This window comes from Heloderma suspectum, chromosome 1 (assembly GCF_057233095.1).
Source record: "Heloderma suspectum isolate Gila_16-S chromosome 1, 16-S_ref, whole genome shotgun sequence".
NCBI classification, from domain to species: Eukaryota; Metazoa; Chordata; class Lepidosauria; order Squamata; family Helodermatidae; genus Heloderma; species Heloderma suspectum.
Genome location: NC_139458.1, coordinates 252,378,559 through 252,403,082, shown reverse-complemented (window position 1 = coordinate 252,403,082; position 24,524 = coordinate 252,378,559). Strand labels below are relative to the sequence as shown.

At 46.3% G+C, this 24,524-nt stretch overlaps 1 protein-coding gene and 1 pseudogene across 12 annotated transcripts in view; one reads left to right on the top strand and one right to left on the bottom strand.

Moving 5' to 3' along the window:
• The window catches only part of MACROD2 (mono-ADP ribosylhydrolase 2), a 1,364,729-nt gene that overhangs the window by 1,096,043 nt on the left and 244,162 nt on the right, over nucleotides 1-24,524 (top strand). The window lies entirely within an intron of this gene.
• LOC146358956 (uncharacterized) lies at nucleotides 7,610-9,809 on the bottom strand (annotated as a pseudogene).

The window sequence follows — 24,524 nt, the reverse complement described above, 5'->3', positions numbered from 1 at the left end:
GGGACATCACTGCCTCATGGCGGAGTTCGTTTTGTGATTTCCCCCCATTAAGTTTATGGATCTCAAGTTAGCAGGATTCTGAAAAGACAAGATTAGTTGGCAACAATGTGCTGAAGCCTATCCATGTTGATGTGGCCCCCTCCATGTGTGAGGCCCAGGGAAATTGCCCCCCAGAGCTCTCTTCCTGTTTAAAAGAGCATGGGCATAGGCTTCCCACCTGACTTACAATCCAGTGCAGTTAGGGTTCTCACTCATGTTGGGGACCCACGTGTGTGCAGCAGGCTCTTCCTTAAGGCCATCCCCAAATCTGGGGAGGGTACAGCGGGCACGGGCCCTGCTCTCTCCCTCCGGCAGTGTTAATCCCGTGAGCTAATAACACCTGAATAGGGCTAGAGTTTGTTCCTTATGGTAGTATCCAATATTAGTCCTATGTAGAGTAGACCAACTGAAATGAATGGAGTTAAGTTAGTTGTGACTTAGAGTAGACCCACATTCATTTCAGAGGGTCTACTGTACATAGGACTAACATTGGATACTGACTTTAGTCTGAACATCTCATCTTGAACACGAGGTCTCTGCTTACACTCCTGCTTCTGGGAAATATCTTACGCTGTGCTTCTGCAGGCACTACTAATGTTGTGGTAGTGCGCAAAGTAACTAGCGCAACAGGAAAAAGCAGCAATCACTAGTTATGTTGTTGGTTTACACTAGCGCAACATCAATAGCGCCACCAGTGGATACTACCCCTTGTTTCCTCACTGCTGCCTTGGATCACGACCCCTGTCTGACTTTGACTATGCTCTTGTCTCTGGCATCTCTGATCTCTGTTTGAATGCTCAGGAACTGAACCTTGTTCCAGTTTCTAATGGTGCACCTGCTTCTAGCCCTTGGATCCTGGTCTGTTTTCTCTGGAGGCCCGACATGCTGTGATACTGTCCCATTAAACCTATAAAACTAACTCAGCATTGTATCAATAGAATTTTTAACTTTTTCTTTGATATGAAACTCAAACTTTAAACTTGGTTATCTCTTCTTGGCTTTTAGGATAAAAAGTAATATTTTCCGAAGGTGAATGAAGCTGGTTCTAATCAGTATTAGCCAAGTTTCATCATGTGTACCATGCTGAGTTTATAGACAGTGAGTTGCTTTGACCTGTATGGATTCATGTATAATTAAAAGTTCTACTATCTTTTACCAGGTTGCAAATCTCCCCCTCCTCACACTTAAATCTTTCCTACTTTTGAAAATAACACAATAAGGGTGCAATCCTGTTGAGATAGATGGTCACCTCCACCTTCCTCTGAAGTCTGCCTTTCCAATGCAGGTCAGCAGAAGCACCGCGGACAGGATTCCATCTGTGCTCTGACTGCCCTGTGGTTTGCCTTAAACGCCTGATTTCGGGCATCTAAGCACAGCTTCGGGGAGGGGGTGGGAACAAGGCTGGAGACCGCATAGGAAGCTGCCTAAAACAGCTTTTTCAGTCTCCTCCCCTTTCCGCCCCCGGGAACTTCCCCTTTTCACCCTGTCCGTGTTCCGTGTTACGAGCACGGACAGGCATGGAGGGGCAGCCACCATGGTTCTCTCCACCCTGGCTATGAGGGGGATGGGGTGGGGAGCATGGTTTCCTGGCTACGAGCTCATAGCACTGTATATGAGCTCAGACCTGGGAAACTGAAAAGTCCTATCTCCCCCAGGTGCTGTCTAGGGGACATAGGATTTCTCTCTAAAGATGTTTATGACTGTTATAATCTGTGAACTTAAATTCTGACAAACATAATTCCCTCCAGAAGCTCATTTTCTTTCTCACCTGAAAGCTGGATCAGCACATGGTTGTGAATCTATTACCCCATCAATAAGCTACGTCTTCCTGTTGCATATGTGGAATGACTCCAGTCAAAGCTAGTTTTGCACACATAAGAACCAGAAGGCCTCGATAGCTGATTTGACATGATGTGTACATAGAAACTGCATATTAATTGCTTATCCTTCATCCAAAGCTTAGTTCTTGACAGTCTTTCAAGATCGGAGACATCCATGTCCATGTATCTCTGCGGAAATTATTGTGTAGAGTAGTTCTGTGCTATTATTCGGTAGTCATGATTGATATTTGTCTAGCACTTTTAGTGTGCATAGTGCTTTGTTGTCCATATCCTGTTCATCCTCTGAGACAGGTGCCCAACTTACAGATAATTTAGTTGGATAAATATGAGAAGTAATGTTCAGTGCTCCATTAATAGCCTGTTGGTATTAAACATTAAATACAAAGCTGTATCAGAAAATACAGGTTGAACTGTAAGCTAGACACAAGATGAAGCAAGCACATGAGAACTTCACGATGTGCCACTCTCTGTACAGATCTGCTCAACCCATTAATTTGGTTATTGTCTCTAAGTTTTGGGGGGGATGGGAATATTAATATGTTGTCTGTTGGGTAAAACACTCTTTAGTTTCCTGTTTGTTAACTACAAGTCCTAAACAATTCAACAAACTGACATTTTTTAAAAAAATAATTCTTATTAAAAATCATTCTTGATGCATGAGCTTAAATAACACTAACAAGTTCTACTACTAATCAGTTGCTAAAGGAATAAGTTCAATAAGCTGTGTTTGTCGCAGCTAATGAGGTCTGACTTTTGAGGAAGATTGAACTAATTGATCCAAAAATAATAGAACTGCCCCTCTGGATAGTTTTAGAAGAGGCAACAATTAATTCTTATTTAAATCATGCTTTAACATATTTTTTACTTTTCCATTTGCATAATCTCCCCCTTGCCGTAACTGGGTACTTAGTGGCATTCAGAGATTTTGAACCACCACCACCACCACCACACACACACACACACACACACACATACACACACACACCAAAAACACTCTCAAACCAGCTCAGTGAGTGCAAATCCAGACATCCAGGATACTGATACAGGTGAGTGGGAAGTAGGGGTTATATAGGCATTCCCTAACGTTTCACAGACCCAAGCCATTTAGGGTTTTAGTGTTTCAACCAGTGCCTTGATTTGTGCCTGGAAATGCCTTGAGAAATGGTGATATGTTCCCTTGGACTGGCACTAGTTGCTATTTATGAGCTCAGAAGAGGTGGTATATAAACAGTCTAACAAATATCTAGGCTGCCACCAATGAGCAGATGTGGCAGCCGCAATATTTATTCATGTAATATATTCAGCTGGTGCAGATATTTCCAAATATTCTGTAAGGGCAGCTCTGCTGTGGAGTATCATTGCCCCAGGAGTGGTATGGTATTGTTCCACTTGAACTGTGTGTGCACATGTATGCACATGCGTGTGTGCACACACACACACTGGAACCAAATGGGGTGGAGGCATACTGCTGGAGAAAAGCAGCTGCTCCAGTGGCTCAGCTGGAACCTTTCCTTGGTTCAAATCAGTCCAGGGGGCCACTCTAGATGAAAAATGGGGAATGAATCTCTGATAATAATTGGCTGAGCCAAGAAATTGTTGTACTTCCCTCTTAGTCTTGGGTCTAGGCCATTGACTAAGGGCCTCAATTTTCTCTGGCACAGGCCAAATGCAACCTTCCCCGACTACATGTCCCAGATATTGGACTTCTTTACAAGCTATCCTACAGTTTGGGGGATTGCCTGTTAGACCCGCCCGTCTTAGTGCCAACAGGACCTGGGGTAAATGGGTAAAATGCTTCTCCCAAGTTTGACTGAACACTATTATATCGTCTGTGTATACTGCGGCACAATAGCTTAAGTGTCCCAACACCTTATCCATGAGTCTCTGGAAGGTGGAGGCAGCCCCATGTAATCCAAGGAGCATGTACTTGAATTGAAATAGTCTTAGGGGAGTGGGGAAAGCAGTCTTTTCTTTGGAGGAAGGTGTCAATGGTATTTGCCAGTACCCTTTGGTAAAATCCAAGGTAGACAGAACGGCAGCCTGTCCTAATAATTCTATCAATTCTTCCACTCAAGGCATGAGGTACACATCAAATTTAGAAACAGAATTAACTTTTTGGAAATCAGTATAAAAGCAAACACTCCCATTGGGTTTGGGAACTAACACAGGTTGGCTCCGCCAAGGACTGACTGACTCTTCTATTACCCCCAGCTGGAGCATATTTTTGACCTCTTCTATCACCACTGGTTTTAGCTTTTGAGGACACAGGCGTGCGGAGACCCTCATTATAGTCTCAGGTTGTGTCTCAGTGTGATGGGACAATACCTGAGTGCGACCTGGTAATTCTGGAAAAACATCTAAAAAACCCTCTTCTAGTTGTCTTGTCTGTTCTACCTGTGGGGTCTACAAATGAGGACCTAGTGACAAAGCGGGGTTGTGGTGGGCAACCCTCGATTCGGGGCCTATCCATTCTTCAGCACATTCAGCAGTTGGCCCGTGGCATCCCCTTTCCTTCCACTCCTTCAGAAGGTTGACATGAAATATTTGAGTAGAATTCCTTTTGTCCATCAAACATATTTCATAATCTACCTGCCCAATCCGATGCACCACTTCATAAGGATCTTGCTCTCGGGCAAAGAGTTTACCACTACCTGTTGGAAAGACTAATAACCCCCTCTGCCCTGGCTTGGACTCCCGGGACTGCACTTGCAATTATAATAGTGGGCCTGCTCTTGTTGAGTTTGGTGGAGGTAGGCAGTGGCCCTCTGGGATATACCTCTAAGGTGTTGCCCCATCTCCAGAACATATTGTAGGGTAGATCTGGATCCTGGAGGGCTCGTTTCCCACCCTTCCTTCCCTAAGTCTAGGATGCCCCGTGGGTGACGCCCATACAGGAGCTCAAAAGGGGAAAATCCCATTGAGGCTTGGGGCACTTCTCAGACTACAAACATCAGGGGTCCAAGCAATAGGTGCCATTGGAATGGATAAGCAGCTACAATTTTTTTAACATCTGCTTAAGTGTTTTGTTGAGGTGCTTCACCAAGCCATTAGTCTGTGGGTGGTAAGCAGAGTTGTGGAGGGGGTTGATCTTCAGAGTCTTCCATATTTGCCTAAGCACCAGACTCATAAAGTTTCATAGAATCATAGAATAGTAGGGTTGGAACAGGCCTACAAGGCCATCGAGTCCAACCCCCTGCTCAGTGCAGGAATCCAAGTCAGTGCATCCCTGACAGATGGCTGTCCAGCCTCGTCTTGAATGCCTCCAGTGTGGGAGAGCCCACTACCTCACCTAGGTAATTGGTTCCATTGTCGTATTGCTCTTTTTTTTCCTGATGTTCAGCTGGAATCTGGCTTCCTGTAACTTGAGCCCATTATTCCGTGTCCTGCACTCTGGGATGATCAAGAAGAGATCCTGGCCTTCCTCTCTGTGACAACCTTTCAAGTACTTGAAGAGCGCTATCATATCTCCCCTCAGTCTTCTCTTCTCAAGGCTAAACATGCCCAGTTCTTTCAGTCTCTCTTCATAGGGCTTTGTTTCCAGTCCCCTGATCATCTTTGTTGCCCTCCCCTGAACCCTCTTCAGTTTGTCTGCGTCCTTCTTAAAGTGTGGTGCCCAGAACTGGACACAGTACTCCAGATGAGGCCTAACCAGTGCTGAGTAGAGGGGAACTAGTACTTCCCGGGATTTGGAAGCTATGCTTCTATTAATGCAGCCCAAAAGAGCATTGGCCTTTTTTGCAGCCACATCACATTGTTGGCTCATATTCAGCTTGTGATCGACAACAGTTCCAAGATCCTTCTCGCTTGTAGTGTTGTTGAGCCACGTATCCCCCATCTTGTAACTGTGCATTTGGTTTCTTTTTCCTAGGTGCAGAACTTGGCATTTATCCCTATTAAATGTCATTCTGTTGTTTTCTGCCCAATGCTCCAGTCTATCCAGATCACTTTGAATTTTGTTTCTGTCTTCCAAAGTATTAGCTATCCCGCCCAATTTTGTGTCATCTGCAAATTTGATCAGCATTCCCTGCACCTCCTCCTCCAAGTTATTAATAAAAATGATGAAGAGCACTGGGCCCAGGACTGAGCCCCGTGCTACCCTGCTCGTTACCTCTCCCCAGTTTGAGAAAGTCCCATTGATAAGCACTCTTTGAGTCCGATTCTGTAGCCAACTGTGGATCCACCGGATCGTTGTTTCATCTAGCCCACTTTGAGCTAGTTTGCTCATCAGGAGATCATGGGGCACTTTGTCGAAAGCTTTGCTGAAGTCAAGGTATATTATGTCTACAGCATTCCCACAGTCCACAAGGGAGGTTACTTGATCAAAACATGAGATCAGATTCGTCTGGCAGGATTTGTTCTTGACAAATCCATGTTGGCTTCGAGTAATGACTGCATTGTTTTCAAGGTATAATTTGTTTTATCATCTGCTCCAGAATTTTGTCCCTTGATCTGTTAGGACTTCCTTAGGAAAACCCACCCTTTCAAAAATTAATAATAATTCATGTGCTAGCACTCTAGCCGTGGTCAATCGCAATGGAACAGCCTCTGGGTATCTAGGGGCATAGTCAACCACAACTAAGATGTACATATGCCTTTTGGATGTTCGTTCAAGGGACCCCGCTATATCTATGCCTATCCATTCAAATGGCTTTGACATAATGGGAAGGGGAATCAAAGGTCCCGCTGGTCATCGTCCGTCCGTCCCCCCGCTTTGTGCCTTTTGGCAGTCTGGGCATGATACACAATATCTACAGATGTGTGCATATATCCCAGGCCAATAGAACCTTTGAGTTAGCGTTTCTATAGTTTTGTCAACAGCTAAATGACCAGATACTGGTATATTGTGTGACAGTCTCATTAAAGTGGGCCTTAATGGCTCGGGCATGACTGTCTTAGCTCAGGGTTGTTTTCCCCAGAAGGGAATACTCAGTATAATAAGTCACAACCGAGTTCAAAATCGGGCCCTGGACTTTTAGGAGTAGCTTCCCCTGCTGCAGGCTAAGCTTGTGCTAACGCAGATGGCAGGGTAGAATATTTTTGTTGGAGTAGGGCCAACTGGGACCTGGAAATCTGAATGTCTTCCAATGAACCTGCTCCCAACCCTTCGTCTGCCATATCAGGTTCAGGGGAAATGTGTTCCATTAATATCTGAAATTGTGGCCAATTTCTCCCAATCACCAGCCCTTAGGCTAGGCTAGGCTAGGAACAACCCCCACCCTAAGCAAGTCGGTTTGTCCATCCACCTCTGCCTTGGCCCACCTAGTAGTATAAGATTTCACATCCCCATGTATACAACGGACCATAAGGATCTCACTCAGCTGGGCAACTCTATTTGCCTTAACTAATGTTCGGCTGCAACCCATACCTAACAACCCTTCGACCGCTTTCCCACCTACCCAGGCAGGTACAATCCATGCACATTTAGGTGGGGGACTTGCCTGAGCCGCATACCAAGCATCCACGTAGGCACATTCCATGAGGGGACAGTCCTGCTTGACATGCCCCTCCTTCCCACAGGTTAAACAGACTACAGGGCGGTAGCTTGCTTCTCTTCCTTTCCTGCTGCCAGGGTGCGGTGCTAAACGAGGTGCTCCTCAACCTACGGCGGTGGGAGTTCCAGTGGCCCTGGTTGTTAGGACAGACTTCTCATTATTAGGGCGAGTTGTAGATGTCCCTCTGCCAGCACTGCTGCCCCTGGTCCTATCTAAAAATTTGGGATTGGGTCCCTTTCATTGGTATACATCACTAGCCCCAGACCAACTCTGGTTCCTGCACTCTTCTGGTTCTTCAGCTGCCACATATGTCTCCATTAGCTGAATGGCCTCTTCCAGGGTGTCTGGTTTTTGGCACCTAACCCAGTTCTTGGTGGGCATTGGCAGTATACTTATGAACTGTTCCAAAAGATCCACTTCTGCAATCTGTTCCAAGGTACGGGCTGCTGGTTTTAACCACTGAAGACCACTGGCCCTTATGTGTTGTCCCACCACTCAGGGATGTGATCCTGGACCAAAGCTGACCCCTCTCATTCATCTGTGGTAGGTTTCTTCTGTTATATTCAAGATTCCCAAGATGGCTGCTTTTACTTTTACATACTGACCTGCCTCAGTGGGTATAAGCGTATCCACTGCCGCTTGAGCAGGGCCTGTTAAACAAGGAGTCAATATTAGAGCCCAATGGGCTTCCAGCCAACCTGCAGCCACAGCGACTCTCCCAAAAGTGTTCAAAAAGGCCTCAGGGTCATCTTCTGGAGTCATCTTTGAAATACATATAGGGGCTATCCCACAACCCCTCACTTCTGTGTATAACCCAGCTGCTGCTGTCTCCGGGCATGGTGGGTTCAAGGAGCCTAAGACTTGCTGCAGTAGTGTGTTCTGGCGGAAAATAGGTGATCCACGAGGCGTGACTGTTGACGAGCTAATTGTTGTAGCAATGGTTGTTGTTCCCGCGCCTGACAGCGCTGCTGTTCTGTTAAACAGTTCATCCAAGCCTCCGGATGCTGCCCTAGAGGGGTCGGCTGGCCCCGCCCCTTGCACCCGCCCACATTCTTCACCAATGTGAGTGGGTCTGGGGGCAAGGCACCTCAAAAGCTCCTTGGTCCATTCACTCCATCAGAGACACAGCAGCTAGAAATATGCTTTAACTAAAGAAGTTTAATAAGAAAGACTCTCCTAGTTACAACACTGGTAGTTTTCAAACATAATGTAAAACAACTGGGGAATTGCTCATGCATTAGGAGAATTCTCTCCACCTTCACCTACAGCAGGGACTGACACCGGGCAGATAAATAATCCCCCCACAGTTTGTCTCTGCCAAATGCAGCGCCCACAGCCTCTGCTGTTTCATCCCAGTACCTTTCCTGGGGAAAATGCTGACCCCTCCAGTCTTGAGCGGGAAAGTCTGGTGCAGCCTTTTTGGAGCTTGCTCTTAAAGGGGCAGGAGCCTCTTGTGGCGCAGAGTGGTAGGCAGCAGTATTGCAACCGAAACTCTCCCCACGACCTGAGTTCGATCCCAGCGGATGCCGGGTCCCAGGTAGCTGGCTCAGGTCGACTCAGCCTTCCATCCTTCCGAGGTCGGTAAAATGAGGATCCAGCTTGCTGGGGGAAAGGTAGTCACGACTGGGGAAGGCAATGGCAAACCACCCCGCTACAGTCTGCCATGAAAACGCCAGCACAAGCGGCGTCCCTCTAGGGGTCAGCAGTGACTCGTTGCTTGCACAGGAGGAACCTTTCCTTTTTCCTTAAAGGGGCAATGGAGGAAGGGGGTACACCTCTTCTCTCCTCAATAGGTTAGGCAGCCCCTCAGGAGTGGAATTTGTCGTTTCCCAGGTAAAATGCTGTTCCTCGCTCCTGGCTTGCGTCTCTCTCTCTCCTCCTGCCGGGGTCTCTGTTCGTCTCCATGTCTCTTCTCCACCTCCTCCCTCTCTATCGCTTTCTCCCACTTTTTATGCAGTGTCCGCCCGCTTTACCCCCCTATCCTCTTCACCCCCTCCCTCTTTCATGTGAATCCTATCACAGTGATTAGCACAAGCCTTGTGCATGTGCCGGCTGGTGCTGCTATTCATTTGCACTGCCGCTTGCCGCTGCCCTGGCATAGCCACTCTCCTCGAGCCCAGCATTTGGAAGGGTGAGGGGCTCCCTGGCAACGCCATGATGGGTCTGCCAGATTCTGGGTAAGAGACGGCAAGCCCTGCTGATCCCTCATAGAGAGTGAAGAAGCTCTTTCTGCTACCACACAGCGAAGCCGCAAGGGGCTTCAGCCACAGCTGCCAACCTCTGGAGGGGTAGCTGCCTGTCACCAAGCCCTTCTCTAAAGGAAAGGGAGTGAGAAGAAATCCAGAGGAACCCACACAGGCAGGCACCACTTACCTACCCCTGTTGGACTCATCACAAGATCAGCAAGCCTGGCAGAATTCTCAGTGCTTGGCTTCATAGTAAGAGTTTGCGATTCCCAGGTGGGAGACAGCCTCTTTTGAATTATTAAACTCATAAACAGACCCTAATCAGGCCAGTGACAAGGGAGGGTTGTCCCCTGTGGGCTACCTTCTAGGCCTCAGGCATGCTCCAGCTAGCCTCACCTCCCTTTCTCAAACCCACATAGAGCTCATTACAGTAGTCCAATTAGCGTACTTACGATGGCAGACAAGTCATCATTATATATACATATTTTGAAATCTCTCAACAGGAAGTACTATTTATAGTGTGTATGCATGCATGTGCATTTGTGTGTATGTGCATGTAAGGAAATCTTCTGGAACCTGGAGCTTGGCCTCAGAGACTGGGCTCTCTAGTCCACCATTAGTAAAGATCAGGTTGGCAAGCATTAGGGATAGGGCCTTTTCGGTGGTTACCCCATGTCTCTGGAATGCCCTTCCAAGAAATCTCTATCAAGTTTCCTATCTTGCTGTCTTTAGACGGACTTTGGATTCTTTATTTTGGAAGGCCCTTTCTGAATTATTTTATGCTAGTTTAGTGCTTTAGTGCTTTTTATTACTGATGTGTTTTAAAGTTTAGGAACATAGGAAGCTGCCTTATATGGAGTCAGACCATTGGTGCATCTAGTCCAGACCAGTATTGCCTATATTGAATTTAGGGATGTACGAAAGTGACTTACCTTTCGCAGATTATGTTGATGGTGGGGGGGGAGGCGTTCCGTCCCTCCCCCCGGAATCCTGGCTGGGGGGGGAGGCGCTCCGTTCCTCCCCTCGGAATCCTCGAATGGCCGGCTGTGCTCCGTGGCAGCTCCGCGGAGCAGCCGGCCAGGCCCGGCCAGGCCAGAGCCGTCCGCAGCTGGATTTCTGGCCGCAGAGGGCTCTGGGTAAAAAAACAAAAAAAACAACAACCACATACGCAAATGGCGTAGCGGGCGCTATTTCTGTCCCTTTTTCATTCACCGTTTTAGCCTACGTAAATATTTACGTAGGCTAAAACAGCGAATCAAAAGGGGACGCAAATAGCGCCCGCTACGCTATTTGCATTCCCCTTGATTTTCGCCGTCATAGTCTACTTACGTAGATTCAGACGGTAAAAGTAGGAACGCAAATGGCGGCGGCCGTAGCCACCGCCATTTGCGTACGCGTTTTTTTTTTTAAACCCACCCCCAACCATGATAGGCTACGTAAAGATTTACGTAGCCTATCACGTCTTTTTTCTTTTTTTTCCACAAGCCTGGAAATGGCGGCGGCGGCAGCTGGTCGGAATACCGGCCACTGCCGCTGCCGCCAAAGCCGCCGCCGGAGCCGCCACCGCCCGGAAGATCCGCCCCAGGTAAGTCTCGTCCCGGGGGGGATCTGCAGGGGGCGGGGGGGTGGCAGGCCGTTCCGCCACAGATTTCGGGGGGCCGAATGCACTGGCATTCGGCCTCACCAAGATCCGTGGTGGAATTCTCTGACATCCCTAATACTGATTGGCAGCAGCTCTCAGACTTTCAGGCAGGAGATACTGGGGGTTGAGCCTGGAACCTTTGCATGCAAACCATGTGCTCTACCACTGACTTATGCCCCCTCTCCTGTATAATATAACAATGCAATATAACTCCCCCCATATAAACTTTGTTTATCTTGATTTTAATGTTATTTTGTAAGTCATCTTGGGAAGAAAGACTTTGTCCTTAAAGACAAGACTTAACGTAAAAATAATGTCTTGGATCCTAACTTACTGTTCCATGAATGGAACAGAGTTTACATTCACTGTATAGGACTTTCCCATGTCTCCCTGTGCCCCTGAAAATCAGTTCGTGGTAGTTGTGAGATGCTTGGGAATGCTTTGGGGGCTACAGATGGAAGGGGGAATTGACAGAAGTCCCCTCCTTACATGAATGCAGGAGCATCTTAGGGTACACACGATAGATAGATAGATAGATGATAGTTCTACTGGAAAATCTGTTCTAGTCATTATTTTTCTTTATAAACTTGTAAAACTATGATACTTCTGTCTGAAGATAGAGTTGTAAAGTTGCCAAGAGTCTTGGAATTCAGCTTGCATGTTTCCAATCACAGAAGGACTAACATTTCTTTTTCCCTTTCCTTATGTCAATCAGTCATTCGGGATAAATTTTAGAGGCATTATGCAGGAGGTACAAACACATACCCTCTTGTCTCTTAACCAAATTTAAGTGCATACCTCCCAAGAATCACTTTGAAATATTACTCTCAATTTAGCTCATTGCTGCAGGTGTCAAGCAACAAATTTCAGATCCCACTTGTGCTGACATTTGCTCTCGGGGAGAAGGAAATTAGATTTCTACTAGTCTGAAACCAGAAACAAATGTTGGAACTGAGAGCAGTTTGTCTGAGCTGCAAGTTATAAGATTAAAAAAATAATGAAGGCAATTTTAGGAGCCTTTACCTTTGTATGCAGTGATAGTGAAACAAATTTCTTCATTTTGAAACTAGTTGGTTAAGGATAAACATAATTCTGACAATAGCATTAACATTCATGGTTTTAAAAAAAACAGTTGCTGCGTATCCTATGAACAGCTTCATAGTAGGGAAAACAGAGAGTAGATTCTTGCACAATAGAGTTCATGCACAATAAGGCATGAAAATAAAATTTTAAGATGAGTCCTTTGTAATATCGGAGATTTTAGACATGACTAATATACAACCGTCACTAATAGCCTTGCAGTCAGAAAGTGCAGTGTGGCAGCCCTTGTGATCCCTGTGGCCGATTGCAAGAAAGTGATGTAGATGGAAGAAAGTGATGTGGTTGTATGGTTCTCTGTCTGTAGCCTGGTTATTGAAGATGGCTTAGGCACACAGTAGTTATTAGTCTCTGATCCTTCAATGTATCCAATCCTGGTCCACTTAAAATCTCGGCCAGAAAGCCAAAAGATTTGCAAGATTTACACAGATTATTAAGTCATGATCCTAGGTGCTTCCAAAGACTAAATATGAATATCTTGCTGAAGAAAAGCTTACATTTTTTGTATTTGTATGTCTCAATTGGATTATATCAAGATCAGAAATATGTATGCTACCCTCTATAGCAGAATAGGCAGTTTGGGGGATGAGGACGAAGGGGCATGTGTGAATTTGTGTGTATGCAAAACTAGAAGATCTTTACTACCTGCACAGGCAGCCAGGATCATTAGTAGGATATAGATTCTTTGGGAATTATTCTGCTCTCCCAAGGCTATTAGTGGCTGCTGAATACTACTCAATTCTAAAACCTCAGACTTTACAAAAGACCCATTTTAAAGATTTATTTTGTATGCATTATTATGCATACAGTCTACTGCCATTTCTTTTTGTAAAGCTCCTACACCACACTTGGGCCTGTTTATAAATTGTACCATCATCAGTCTGCACTATGCGTGGATTTAAATGCCCAGTTACCTCTTGTCCCCTCTGAAATGTGCCCTGGCAAAAAATTCAGTAAAACACTGCATAATATAAGCATTGTTTTGCTGCAGAGGTTGTAATTAGTCCCCAGCCACAAGCCGAGTGCAGTCATTTATGGAGAACATGAATAACAAATCTTTCAACAGTCTTTAACTGTCAGAAGAAGACTTGCCTGTACTTTTCGGACAAGTGTTTTATGTCTGATGCCAGACAATAAACAGAATTTGCTGGCCCTCACACCAGCAAACCAACTATAGATGCCTGCCTCCTTAGAGACTTTGCAATAAAGGAGGCTATGGCAAGTACATTTTCCGTTTCTGTCCACAGGCATTTACAGCAGAGCCCTAATTGGAACAGATACTGGTAGTCTTAAAGAAAGTATATATGAGGGATGCTGACCGTTCCGCATTTACCTTTGAACTTGCCTTATGCTTTGCCTAGCTTTTATGGATACTGTATTTGCTGCTGGCAAACAGCAATGAATAATTCCGTTAGTGTTTGAATTAGTGTTATATCTGTATTTGACATTCCATTGATACCCATGATCTGTGAGCGACCTACATCTATATCTGTATAATCTGTGTGTGTGCGTGTGTGTGTGTATGTACACGTATCTTGTATAATGGGGTGGGCAACGTGTGGTCCTCTGGATGTGTTAGACTACAACTCCCATCAGCCCTAGCCAGCATAGTCAGTGGTGAGAGATGACGGGAGTTGTAGATGAAAAACATCTGGAAGGCCACAAGTTGCTCACCCCTGTTGTATAATCTTATTGTATTCTGATTTATCTGCTCAAAGATTAGCTACAAGAAGCTTTGTCACCCCCTATGACTAAAATATATTGCCTTACTTAAGGCTGAATTCTATTAAGTAATTGGATTGAGGGCCTCTTGCCACTGGCATTAGACATCCTGCCTGGAGAGGCAATATGCTACACACACACAGAGCAATGGTAATTCTCCAACCCTGGTTCCCACAGTGTCCAGTCTGATAGGACACTACTGTCTCATGTTGTATCTATCCTGAATCTCATCTCCATCTCCATATTTAGACTGGAAATGAGGAGATTTATCTAACCATTAGAAAATAACTTTCTGGAATAGTTGTGGGAGCAAAAAATATATCTTTGTTCAAGGGCCATAGCCAGGACAGTTTAGTGTCTATGAATTGTTAGTGTCAGAACCAGCATTTTTATGTTCCAAAGCTTGTGCCTATTTATAATGAGCACCATCCTTAAATAAAAAATAAGTTCTTAAGTTAACCCTTGCCCCCTCCACACACACACACTTTAAAGAAAACCTCAAGCCCTTCACACAAACACAAACAAAGAAGCAAGACGATCAGTAGGCCCCCTTCTGCTTTGGTACTGACCCCTCTTCCTTTAACAACAGTGATGTGAAATATTTCAGTAATTGTTAGAACAGACCTAAAAGTACTTTGTTTGTTTGTTTTATGTGTTTTATGTTCTAAGGGTAGTATCCAACAGCGCTACTCCACCTCCATTGGTTTCATTGCACTCGTGGGAGTAACTACTTACGCAATGGGGATTTCATGCTTCTAAAAATAACCATGGAAATGAGCAGAAATGCTAGTTTCTGATCAGAACAGGTCAGTGGAGCTCCCTTTTGCAAATTCTGCTGACATGCCCCATTCCAGGTTTTCTGCTTGTTTGGGGTTATTTTTAGCAGCACAAAAGCCCTGCTACACAAGCAGGCACAGTAGGATGCTATCCCAATTACAGTGTTATATTTTATTTGTTTTTATTGCTAGCTGCCTTGAGCGCTATTTTAGTGGAAAGGCCTGATATAATTTTAAAGAATAAATATATAAATATTACCCTCCTATGGGAGGTGAATGGCTGAGACAGAAATCGGTTTGGCTAAAACCATCTAGTAAATCCATGGCTGATAAGAGATTTGAACCAGGACTTCACAGCTAATCCCCCAAGGATAAATAAAGCTGCAACAAATGTCTTTTAAAGCATACACAAAGAAATGAAATCTGCCCCACACATTAATTGTCTTAAAGCTAGCAAGAAAAACACAACCAAAACATGTTACCAGCTGCCATGCAGATAGGAAAAATAGCTAAAAACCCAAGTAGGAAGACCAAAAAATAAAATGAAATATTCCCTCTTCTTTTTCTTCTGAAGGTAAAAGACTCATTTCCCCAATGCTTACAAGCCCCCACCCATGGTATTATGAAAAGACCATGATACTCAGAAGACTTTATTTATTTATTTATTTATTTATTTATTGCATTTATATCCCACCTTCTTTCCTCTTGCAAGGAATCCAACTCAGCTTGCATTATCCTCCTCCTCCTCTCCATTTTATCCTCACAACAACAACCCTGTGAGGTGGGTTGGGTTGAGAGTCTGTGACTGGCCCAAAGTCACCCAGTGAGCTTCCATGCCCAAGTGGGGACTAGAACCCGGATCTCCCACTTCCCAGTTCTCTGGCCACTATACCACACTGGCTCTCCCCCCATTTATCTCCCCCTTTTAAAAGGGATCTTTCTTCACTCAAGCCATCACATAAACACAAGCCCTCCACAAACCCCAAGCCCTCCAAACATAGAAAGACATCCTCTTCCTTTTCCTAACCTACTTAGGGAGCAGTTGCTTTTTCTCTGTTTTCCAGTAGCCATCTTTGTTGAGGGAAGAAGCTCCACCTTGGAGACTTCAAAGAAGGCACTCCACAATCCTTGTACTAGATTCTAGTACTGGAGAATGCCTTGAATTCCCAAGTTTATAAATACACAACAGATTTTTTTTAATCAAAACAAGGGCAAGCTCTTTGCTTTTTCCTCAGATATTTGGGCACAGTTAAAGGGTTAAGAAAAACACAAGAACAGTGCAATGCTGTGTATGTATACTAGGAATAAATCCCATTGATTTTCAAGCCTGTTGTTGTTGTTCAGTCGTTAAGTCATGTCCGACTCTTCGTGACCCCATGGACCATAGCACGCCAGGCCTTCCTGTCCTCCGCTCTCTCCCGAAGTGTGCTCAAGATCATATTCATTGCATCGGTGATACTATCTAGCCATTTCATCCTCTGCCGTCTTTTTCTCCTTTTGCCTTCAATCTTTCCCAGCATCAGGGTCTTTTCCAGAGAGTTTTCTCTTCGCATTAGGTGGCCAAAATATTTGAGCTTTAGCTTCAGTATCTGTCCTTCCAATGAGCACTCAGGGTTGATTTCCTTTAGGATGGACTGATTTGACCTCCTTGCAGTCCAGGGCACTTGTAAGAGCCTTCTCCAGCACCACAGTTCGAAAGCATAAATTCTTCGGCGCTCAGCCTTCCCTATAGTCCAGCTCTCACAGCCATATGTTGCTACTGGGAAAACCATAGCTTTGATTATACGAATCTTTGTCAGCAAGGTGATGTCTCTGCTTCTTACTATGCTGTCTAGGTTTGCCATAGCTTTCCTCCCTACGAGCAAGCGTCTTTTAATTTCATGGCTACAGTCACCGTCTGTGGTGAACTTGGAGCCCAAGAAAATAAAAAATGTCACTGCTTCCATTTCTTCCCCTTCTATGTGCCAGGAAGTGATGGGGCCAGATGCCATGATCTGAGTTTTTTTAATGTTGAGTTCCAAACCAGCTTTTGCATTCTCCACTGTCATCCTCAACAAGAGGCTCTTTAGATCCTCTTTGCTTTCTGCCATTAGGGTGGTATCGTCTGCGTATCTGAGGTTGTTGATAATTCTCCCGGCAATCTTAATTCCGACCTGTAATTCATCCAACCCGGTGTTTCTCATGATGTACTCTGCATATAAGTTAAATAAGCAGGGCGACAATATGCAGCCTTGTCGTACTCCTTTCCCAATTTTGAACCAATCAGTTGTTCCATGTCTGGTTCTTACTGTTGCTTCTTGACCCTCTTACAGGTTTCTCAGGAGACAGGTAAGGTGGTCTGGTACTCCCATCTCTTTAAGAATTTGCCAGAGTTTGTTGTGATCCACACAATCAAAGGCTTTAGCAGACTCAATGAAGCAGAAATAGACGATTTTCTGGAATTCTCTTGCTTTCTCCATGATCCAGCGAATGTTGGCAATTTGATCTCTAGTTCCTCTGCCTCTTCGAAACCCAGCTTGTACTTCTGGTAGTTCTCAGTTCACATCCTGCTGAAGCCTAGCTTGTAGGATTTTGAGCATCACCTTGCTGGCATGTGAAATGAGCACAATTGTGCGGTAGTTTGAACATTCTTTGGCGTTGCCCTTCTTTCCTCAGCTACTTGTAAAGCCTCATCAGACAGCCACTTTGCTTTCTTGCATTTCTTTTTCTTTTGGATGGATTGAGTTGCTGCCTCCTGAACAATGTTACGGACCTCCGTCCATAGTTCCTCAGGCACTCTGTCTATCAGGTCTAATCCCTTAAATCTCTTCCTCACCTCCACTGTATATTCATAAGGGATATGATTTAGGTCATACCTGAATGGTTTAGTGGTTTTCCCTATGTTCTTCAATTTAAGCTGAAATTTTGCAAGAAGCAGCTCATGATCTGAGCCACAGTCAGCTCCAGGTCTTGTTTTTACTGACTGTATGGAGCTTCTCCATCTTTGGCTGCAAAGTACATAAACAATCTGATTTCGATATTGACCATCTGGTGATGTCCATGTGTAGAGTCGCCTCTTGTGCTGTTGGAAAAGAGTGTTTGCTATGATCAGCGTATTCTCTTGGCAAAGCCTGAGTGCAGTCCTATTCACACTTCCCTGGGAGTTTGTTCCATTGAATTCAGTGGGACTTACTTCTAAGCAGACATATATAGGATTGTTCTGAAAGGTACCATATGCCTGGGCAATGATCTGTCATAAATAGGAGGAATGCACATAAGGGGAAAAAATTAATTGCTGTATCTAGGCCATTTCTCAACAGATTTGTCTGAAATGTGGCCAGCTTACTGAACCCAACACACATGCACACGCACATACACACACACACTTCATACCAAAGTTCGTAAAGTTTTGATAAATTGTCTGGATTTCATTAACATTGGAACATTAAGGCTTTATAATGGTGGACTACTCTTTGATATATATTTATAAGCCATCTTTTAGGGCATCCCCCTCACAAGGTGGGTCACACAATAAGAGAGAGAGAGAGAGAAATACAGTTTAAAAACCAAAATCACTATTTTCTGACAGCAGCACAAGATTATTTAAAAGCAGGCCAAGTTAAAAATAAAACAGGAGCAAAACAAAAGCTGTTTGGTCTCTCCATCTTAACTATTCAGGCACACTGATGCCTGTATAATTTGAGAAGGATGCCTTTTTGAGCAAATGTGTGGAAGGTTTGGGTTTAACTCATCCATTCAGCATTCCATTTATGGGTGACTCTGAACATTGGGGTATCAGAATTAAATTTGATACACATATGTTCAGAGCACATTCTACATTTTCAGTTTATGTAATCACAAGTTGGCCCCTGCAACAAAATATTTCAGTCCCTCTGGGGTTCAAGCCATTCCATTCCCCTCCATCTTCCCGCATTTTCCTTAGCATTTGTTTCAATGTGCAACTACTACTGCATTTGTCTATGCTGTGTGGGATCAAGAAAGCAAAAAACATTTGGTTTAGATTTAAACCAAATTTGGTTTAGATTTAGATTAGATGAACTGCATCCTAGAGTAATAAAGGAACTGACAGAAGAACTCTTAGAACCACTGTATATTCTCTTTGAGAAATCATGGAGGACGGGGGAAGTGCCAGATGACTGGAGGAGGGCTAATGTTGCCCCTATCTTCAAAAAGGGTAAAAAGGAGGAACCTGGGAACTACAGACCAGTCAGTCTGACATCAATCCCTGGGAAAATTCTGGAGCAGATGATAAAGCAATCCATCTGGAAGCACCTTGAAAACAATGCCGTGATTACTCGAAGCCAACATGGATTTGTCAAAAACAATTCCTGTCAGACAAATCTGATCTCATTTTTGGATCAAGTAACCTCCCTTGTAGACCGTGGGAATGCTGTATCATCATATACCTCGACTTCAGCAAAACTTTCGACAAAGTGCCCCATGATCTCCTGATGAGCAAACTAGCTCAAAGTGGGCTAGATGAAACAATGATCCGGTGGATCCACAGTTGGCTACAGAATCGGACTCAAAGAGTGCTTATCAATGGGACCTTCTCAAACTGGGGAGAGGTAACGAGTGGGGTACCGCAGGGCTCAGTCCTGGGCCCAGTGCTCAACATTTTGATTAATGACTTGGAGGAGGAGGTGCAGGGAATGCTGATCAAATTTGCAGATGACAGAAAATTGGGCGGGATAGCTAATACTTTGGAAGACAGAAACAAAATTCAAAGTGATCTGGATAGACTGGAGCGCTGGGCAGAAAACAACAGAATGACATTTAATAGAGATAAATGCCAAGTTCTGCACCTAGGAAAAAGAAACCAAATGCACAGTTACAAGATGGGGAATACGTGGCTCAACAACACTACAAGCAAGACGGATCTTGGAACTGTTGTCGATCAGAAGCTGAATATGAGCCAACAATGTGATGTGGCTGCAAAAAAGGCCAATGCTCTTTTGGGCTGCATTAATAGAAGCATAGCTTCCAAATCCTGGGAAGTACTAGTTCCCCTCTACTCAGCACTGGTTAGGCCTCATCTGGAGTACTGTGTCCAGTTCTGGGCACCACACTTTAAGAAGGATGCAGACAAACTGGAGAGGGTTCAGAGGAGGGCAACAAAGATGATCAAGGGACTGGAAACAAAGCCCTATGAAGAGAGACTGAAAGAACTGGGCATGTTTAGCCTTGAGAAGAGAAGACTGTGGGGACATATGATAGCACTCTTCAAGTACTTGAAAGGTTGTCACAGAGAAGAAGGCTAGGATCTCTTCTTGATCATCCGAGAGTGCAGGACACGGAATAATGGGCTCAAGTTACAGGAAGCCAGATTCCGGCTGAACATCAGGAAAAACTTCCTGACTGTTAGAGCAATACGACAATGGAACCAACTACCTAGGGAGGTGGTGGGCTCTCCCACACTAGAGGCCTTCAAGACGAGGCTGGACAGCCATCTGTCAGGGATGCTCTGACTTGGATTCCTGCATTGAGCAGGGGATTGGACTCGATGTTCTTATAGGCCCCTTCCAACCCTACTATTCTGTGATTCTATTATTCTATGACTGGCAGCAAAGTCTTTCCAAGATCTCCCTGGGGATGCCAGGGGATTGAACCTGGGACTTTTTGCATGCAAAGCATGTGCTCGACAGCCCTTTCCCTTTTTCTTATGGCATGAGGATTTGTGAAGGACAATATGTGTGGCGCTGAGCCTTACAGTTTTACATTAAGTCATGGAGTGTACTCATATATTTTCTGCATAATTTTTCGCATCTCTTCAGCTTGATTATTCTTCATAACTAAAATTGATCTCCAAAGCTACTAAGAGTGTCCTCCATCTGTGATTCTCCCAGGTTTTCGGCGTTTTAAATTCAGGTTTTAATTTACAGTATATTCACTGATTGTTTTCCAGACTTAAAAATTAAGATGCTTTTAGAAAGGTTGTAACCTGAACCTTTACTTAAGTCTCCTTCATATAAATAACAAGAATTCTTTGGGCAATCGCACTGCTGGAATGGAAGTTGTTCATTGTTATCACCTGGCAGAAGTGTTTTTATGAAATAGCTGGGTGGCCTTCTGCCTTATCTCAAGCACTTTGCAATATCCTACCAGTTTTAGCACAGTGTGAATACAGTTAGGTTCTTATCAAATCTAACAGATTGATTTTGTATCACATATTCCAAGAGGCCTAAAAAATCAAAAGCATGTGGAAGTTGTTGTTTTTTAACTAGCATTAATACAACATCCATCTAATGTTATGCTCAATGTTACAAACAGCTATCTTGCCATAAAAGTAGATATGTGTGCATACTGCATTAGTTGCTTAATTTATGTCACTTAAAAACTATGTAAGACAACTAACCCTGTAAGACAACCAACATATCAGCGAGCCAGTATGGTGTAGTGGTGAGAGTGTTGGACTGGGAGCAGGGAGATCTGGGTTCTATTCCCCACTCAGCCATGGAAGCTCACTGGGAGACTTTGGGCCCATCACCAGGGCCTGCAGGACAGGCTACCACCACCCCCGGGGAAGAGCTGCTGCCGCCGCCGCCACTGCCACTACTACCACCATCAGGCCTTCCCTGTAGACTTCTGCCTGGCAGACCGCCAGTCCCTGCAGGACCAGGCCCCCAGGTACCCAGCCAGCTGTGCTGCTCCACCTGCCCCTCCCTGGAGGGGCTTCATAAGCTGGCTGGCTGAGGTGGCCTGGGAGAGCCAGGGCCTGCAGGAGAGCCTTCCACTGCCACTGGGGAAAAGGCGGGCCTGCTGCTGCCAGGCCTGCCGCCGCAACCGCCACCACCAGGCCTTCCCTTTGGACTCCGGCCTGGCATTATTTTTAAGGGGATTTTTAATTGTTTGTTTGTTTGTTTTTCTGGGGGATTTTGTTGCGTTTTTAGGGGTGGGTAGCCTGCCTGATAGGCGGGAGCGAGGGGACATGTGTCCACCTGATGGAGGCAGTGGGGGGAGTGTTGGGGGCCAGAACATACCGAGGCTGGGCAGCAGGCGCTGGCAGAGCGCTAGGGGCAGGCCATGCCAGGTAAGGGGAACGAGGGAGAGATGTGTAGTATCTGTCCCCTGCTCTGGGCCTGTCCAGAGCCAAAGGATGGCTGTGGGAGGCGTGACCCCATCTTCTGGCCTTCGTTTGCTGCTCTGCAATGCCAGGTCTGTTACCCAGAAAACCTCCCTCATCCATGACATGATTCTGGATGAGGGTGCAGACCTGGCATGTATTACGGAGACCTGGCTGGCCGAGGCTGCTGCTCCAACCCTTGCAGCCATGTGTCCAGCTGGATTTTCATATGCACAGCACCCGAGGGCTGGGGATCGGGGAGGGGGAGTGGCTGTTATCTACCGAGAGTCCTTGGTCTTCACCAGGCCCCCTCTCTGGGAGACCAAGGTTGCTGAGTGCATGTACTGGAGGTTGGGCCCGAAGGGCAGTCTGGGGATTCCGCTCGTGTACCGTCCACCCCGCTGCACGACTGACTCCCTGGCCAAGGTGCTGGAGGTGGTCTCTGATGTGCGTGTACAGTCCCCTAACTTATTGGTGTTGGGGGACTTCAACGTAGGAGTGCACGAAAGCCACTTACCTGGTCTCGCAGCTTGCTTCGCGGTGGGGGGGAGGCGCTTCGCTGCTCCCCCCGAAGTTCAGGCCGGGGGGGGAGGCTTCCCGCCTCGCCCGGCCGAAATTCAGGCTGGGGGGGAGGCTTCCTGCCTCGCCCGGCCGAAATTCAGGCCAGGGGGGAGGCTTCCCGCCTCGCCCGGCTGCGAAATAAAAAAGTTAAAAAAAAAAAAACGCCGCCGTGATAGGCTACGTTAATTGTCACGTAGCCTATCATGGGGGCGTTTTTGTTTTTTTTTACTTTTATTGGAATGGCGGCGGCGGCAGCCAGTCGAAAGACTGGCTGCCGCCCCCGCCCCTGACGAAGACCTGACGAACCGCCGCCGGGACCTGCCACCGGGAGGGACATTCGGGAAAGACAAGTCCCGTCCCAGGTGGGGTGCGGGGGGGTGCGGAGAATTTCTCCCCGAAACTACTTCGGGGGGCCGAACACGTTGGCACTCAGCCCCCCGAAGTTTCGAGGAGAAATTCTCCCCATCCCTACTTCAACGTACATTCGGAGGCCATCCTCACAGGAGCACCTCGGGACTTCATGGAGACCATGGCCTCCTGGGAGCTGCACCATATTCTAACTGGGCCCACCCATGTAGCCGGTCATGCACTAGACCTTGTGTTTGTTTCTGGAGAAGCGGGGAGTGATCTGGAAGTCGGGGTATATCCACCCCCCCCCCCTTGTCATGGTCAGATCACTATCTGGTGACGTTGGACTTCTCGGTTCCACAACCCCTCTGCAGGGGTGGAGGACCCATTAAAATGGTCCGCCCCAGGCGTCTTATGGATCTAAATGGATTCCTGAACACGCTTGGGGATTCTCTGGGGCACGCCAACAGCCACTCGGTCGAGACCCTGGTGGGTGGCTGGAATGCCGCAATCACTGGGGCATTAGATCAGGTGGCTCCGAAACGCCCTCTCCCCCTGAACAGGGCTCGGACTGCACCATGGTTCAATCCGCGGTTACGAGCTCTGAAACAGGAGGTGAGACGGCTAGAGCGCCGGTGGCGGAAGTCTCGCTCCAAAGACGATCAGACATGGGCTAGAGCTGTATCTTCAGCCTATCACGTGGCGGTGAAGGCAGCAAAAAAGGAATATTATGCTGTCTCCATCGCGTCTGCAGAGTGCTGTCCCAGGAGGCTGTTCCAAGTGGTCCAGAGCCTGGTCGGTCCTGTGGCTCCAGAACCACTGGAGCATTCTAATGCCTCCTGTGAGGCCTTGGCAAGGCACTTTGCAGATAAAATTGATCAGATTAGGTGTGTTACTCTGCACGCTGTGGATACAGTTAGTGAGAGGCGGCCTGTGGCAAACCGGTTTTGTGGGATCGGTTCCAGCTTCTTCCTCCTGATGAAGTGGACAAGGTGCTTTCATCTGTAAGGCTGACCACCTGCTTACTTGATCCTTGCCCATCGTGGCTCATTATGGGCTGCAGGGAGAGACTGGGTGAGGGGATCAGGGCGGTGGTGAACGCCTCCCTTGAGGAGGGAGTGATGCCATCAGCCCTCAAGGAGGCAGTGATAAGACTGCTCTTAAAGAAGCCCTCCTTGGATCCTCAAGTTCTGAACAACTTTCGCCCAGTCTCAAATCTGCCATTTTTGGGCAAGGTGATTGAGCGGGTGGTGGCAGTGCAGTTGAAGGCACACTTGGAAGAAACTGATTATCTAGACCCATTTCAGTCGGGCTTCAGGCTTGGGCATGGGACAGAAACGGCCTTGGTCGCCTTGGTAGATGATATGAGGAGGGCTCTGGATAGGGGTGAATGCTCCTTCCTTGTTCTCCTCGACCTCTCAGCGGCTTTTGATACCGTTTACCATGGTATCCTCCTGGACCACCTGGAGGGGTTGGGCATTGGAGACACCGTATTGCGGTGGTTCCGGTCCTTCCTCTCTGGCAGGTACCAGAGCGTAGCACTGGGAGAAGAGGTTTCGGACCCGTGGCCACTCACTTGTGGGGTGCCACAGGGTTCCATCCTCTCCCCGATGCTATTTAACATATACGTGAAGCCGCTGGGGGCTATCATCAGGAGGTTTGGGGTGCAGTGTCATCAATATGCGGATGACACGCAGCTCTACCTCTCATTCAAATCTTCACCAAGATTGGCCGTAGAATCCCTGTCCAAATGTCT